Genomic DNA, 3,899 nt, shown 5'->3' on the forward strand with positions numbered 1-3,899 from the left:
CCCCTCCTGTGGGTTGTAACGCTGCAAAAGCCCCGGCTGCCGTGGCTCGCTCCGCCCTCGTATCTTGTAAGGTCAATAACACCAACCACCATGTCGTCGCTAACGGTGATGCCTCTTTGTCTCCTTTACTTATCACTTCCCACAGTTTTTTCCCAACAGCCTCCCATATTTCTGGTTTAAAAGCTGTCTGGGGCTCTGGTGCGAATCCGTTCTCTCTGCAGCAGGTTAACAACCTTCGGAGCATACGCTCATCATATTTCACCCCTCTCTTACAGAGGATATGCAGGAGAAGTCTTAATATAGCTCCTTCTTCTTTTGTTACTTGTTGCCCCATCTCCTGCCCAATTTAATCAGTTTGAGCAACTCTTTCGCTGGTGTTTCAATCCCTCTCTTAGAGAGGATCCCAGCGAGTAGCGTGGCCGCAGCTTCTGTTTCCATAGCTGCGCCTGGGAGGTGAGGAGCGACCTCACGCCGTTGTCTGCTCCCACTGATGCGCCCAAGCAGCACGTCTCCCAGCCGAAGTTTCCCACTCCCCTCCTCTAGCTGCTTACCGCAGTCTCGGAGAACTCAGTCGCGCTGAACCATCCTCTGCTACCAGATGTTGGAGTGGGAGACGGACCCGGAGTAACGATGGAGTCTCAATATGAGTATGATCGTTCTCCCTTTACTCAAGTTTTCACAGAGTATATATAGACAGGCAATAAGAGCACGCGCTAGCGGCAGCTATCTGATTGGCTTACAGTCTCTGTTCACGCGCGGTGCACGCAGTTCATTCACAGATCAGATTGGTTACAAGAATTCACATAGTAAATTACTTAGTCATTAGCACAACATGTTTTCTACCTTCTCAGTTCCCGTTTTTCCCATGTACTAATTCCATCTTCTACCACCTGTTTTGCTCTTAATCTAATCTCTCATAGTAGGGAGGCTGGCTCACATGGCCATTTTCTCTCAGACACATTCCTACAGGGGGACTCTTCTGTTGTGGGGTTGTTGAGGGTCAAAGAACAGCAGGTGCCAATTGCTACCACAACAGTGCATCGGCGGCAATATCGCACTAACCGAGACTCTCTGATTGCATCCGTAAGCTGATCCGTCAACTAGAGGTTGAAGGAGTGATCAGCAAAACTCGCTCACCCTTTAACAGTCCCATATGGCCAGTGAGGAAATCTAATGGAGAGTGGAGGCTATCTGTAGACTATCGTGGCCCGAATGACGCCATGCCACCGCTGAGCGCTGCCGTGCCGGACATGCTAGAACTGCAGTACGAACTGGAGTCCAAGGCAGCCAAGTGGTATGCCACGATTGATATAGCCAATGCATTCTTCTCGATCCCTTTGGCAGCAGAGTGCAGGCCACAGTTTGCTTTCATTTGGAGGGGCATCCAGTACACCTGGAATCGACTGCCCCAGGGGTGGAAACACAGCCCCACCATTTGCCATGGGCTGGTCCAGACTGCACTGGAACAGGGTGAGGCTCCAGAACATCTGCAATCCATCGATGACATCATTGTATGGGGAAACACAGCAGAAGTTTTTGAGAAAGGGAGTAAAATAGTCTGAATCTTTCTGAAAGTGGGTTTTACCATAAAACGAAGTAAGGTCAAGGCACCTGCGCAGGAGATCCAGTTTTTAGGAATAAAATGGCAGGATGGACGCCGTCAGATCCCAATGGATGTGATCAACAAAATAGCAGCTATGTCTCCACCAACTGGTAAAAAGGAAACACAGGCTTTCTTAGGCATTGTGGGGTTTTGGAGAATGCATATCCCACATCACAGTCTAATTGTAATCCCTCTCTATCAAGTAACCCGGAAGAAGAACGATTTTAAATGGGGTTCTGAGCAGCGACAAGCTTTTGAACAAATCAGACAGGAAAGAGTCCATGCAGTGGCCCTGGGGCCAGTCCGGGCAGGACAAGACGTTGAAAACGTGCTCTACAGCGCAGCCGGGGAGAACGGCCCTACCTGGAGCCTCTGGCAGAAAGCACCAGGGGAGACCCGAGGTCGACCCCTGGGGTTTTGGAGTCGGGGATACAGAGGATCCAAAGCCCGCTACACTCCAACAGAAAAAGAGATCTTGGCAGCATATGAAGGGGTTTGAGCTGCTTCTGAAGAGGTTGGTACAGAAGCACAGCTCCTCCCAGCACCTCGACTGCCGGTGCTGGGCTGGATGCTCAAAGAAAGGGTCCCCACCACACATCATGCAACTGGTGCCACAGGGAGTAAGTGGATTGCACTGGTCACACAGCGAACTCGAATGGGAAACCCCAGTCGCCCAGGAATTCTGGAGGTGATCACGGACTGGCCAGAAGGCAAGGATTTCGGAATGTCACCAGAGGAGGAGGTGACGCGTGCGGAAGAGGCCCCACCATATAATAAACTGCCAGAAAATGGGAAGAAAGATGCCCTGTTCACTGCTGGGTCCTGCCGGATTGTGGGAAAGCATGGAAAGTGGAAGGCTGCTGTGTGGAGTCCTACACAACAAGTTGCAGAGGCCAGTGAAGGACAAGGTGAATCGAGGCAGTTTGCAGAGGTGAAAGCCATTCAGCTGGCTTTGGCCATTGCCGAGCGAGAAAAATGGCCAGTACTTTATCTCTACACTGACTCATGGATGGTGGCAAATGCTCTGTGGAGGTGGCTACAGCAGCAGAAGCAGGGCAACTGGCAGCGCAGAGGCAAACCCACCTGGGCTGCTGAACTATGGCAAGATATTGCTGCCCGGATAGAGAATCTGGTTGTGAAAGTACGCCACGTAGATGCCCATGTACCGAAGAATGGGGCCACGGAGGAACATCAGAACAAGCAGCAGGTGTATCGGGCTGCTAGGATTGAAGTGGCTCAGCTGGATCTGGACTGGCAACATAGGGGTGAACTATTCATAGCTCGGGGGGCCCATGACTCCTCAGGCTATCAAGGAAGAGATGCGACATATAGATGCGCTCATGACTGAGGGGTGGACTTGACCATGGACACTGTTGCACAGGTCATCCATGAATGTGAGACATGCGCTGCAATCAAGCAAGCCAAGCGTTTGAAGCCTCTTTGGTATGGAGGGCGATGGCTGAAATACAAATGTGGGGAGGCCTGGCAGATGGATTACATCACACTGCCACAAACCCGTCAAGGCAAGCGCCGTGTGCTCACAATGGTGGAAGCAACCACTGGATGGCTGGAAACATACCCTGTGCCCCATGCCACTGCCCGGAACACTATCCTGGGCCTTGAAAAACAAGTCCTGTGGCGACATGGTACCCCAGAGAGAACTGAGTCGGACAACGGGACTCATTTCCGAAACAGCCTCATAGACACCTGGGCCAAAGAGCATGGCATTGAGTGGGTGTATCACATCCCCTGTCACGCACCAGCCTCTGGGAAGATGGAACGATACAATGGGCTGTTAAAAACTACACTGAGAGCAATGGGTGGTGGGACTTTAAAACACTGGGATGCACATTTAGCAAAGGCTACCTGGCTAGTTAACCCCAGGGGATCTACCAATGGGGCTGGCCCTGCCCAGTCAAAACTTCCACGTACCGTAGAAGGGGATAAAGTCCCCGTAGTGCTCATGAAGAATATGCCAGGGAAGACAGTCTGGGTCAGTCCTGCCTCAGGCAAAGGCAAACCCATCCGTGGGACTGCTTTTGCCCAAGGGCCTGGGTGCACTTGGTGGGTGATGCGGAAGGATGGGCAGCTCCGATGTGTACCTCATGGGGATCTGATTTTGGGTGAGAATAGCCAATGAATCAAATTGTGTGTTGTTAATTGCTAAGTAACACTGTCACTGTATGTCCTCATTGCTATAATTGCTATCAGCTGTACTAGGAGTAAGGCACAGGGGTGATGGGATCAGAACTGACCTCAGCAGGTGGTGCCCAGAAACTGTCCTCAAGATCTACAT

The sequence above is a fragment of the Chroicocephalus ridibundus genome, unplaced genomic scaffold, assembly GCF_963924245.1.
Source record: "Chroicocephalus ridibundus unplaced genomic scaffold, bChrRid1.1 SCAFFOLD_94, whole genome shotgun sequence".
NCBI classification, from domain to species: domain Eukaryota; kingdom Metazoa; phylum Chordata; class Aves; order Charadriiformes; family Laridae; genus Chroicocephalus; species Chroicocephalus ridibundus.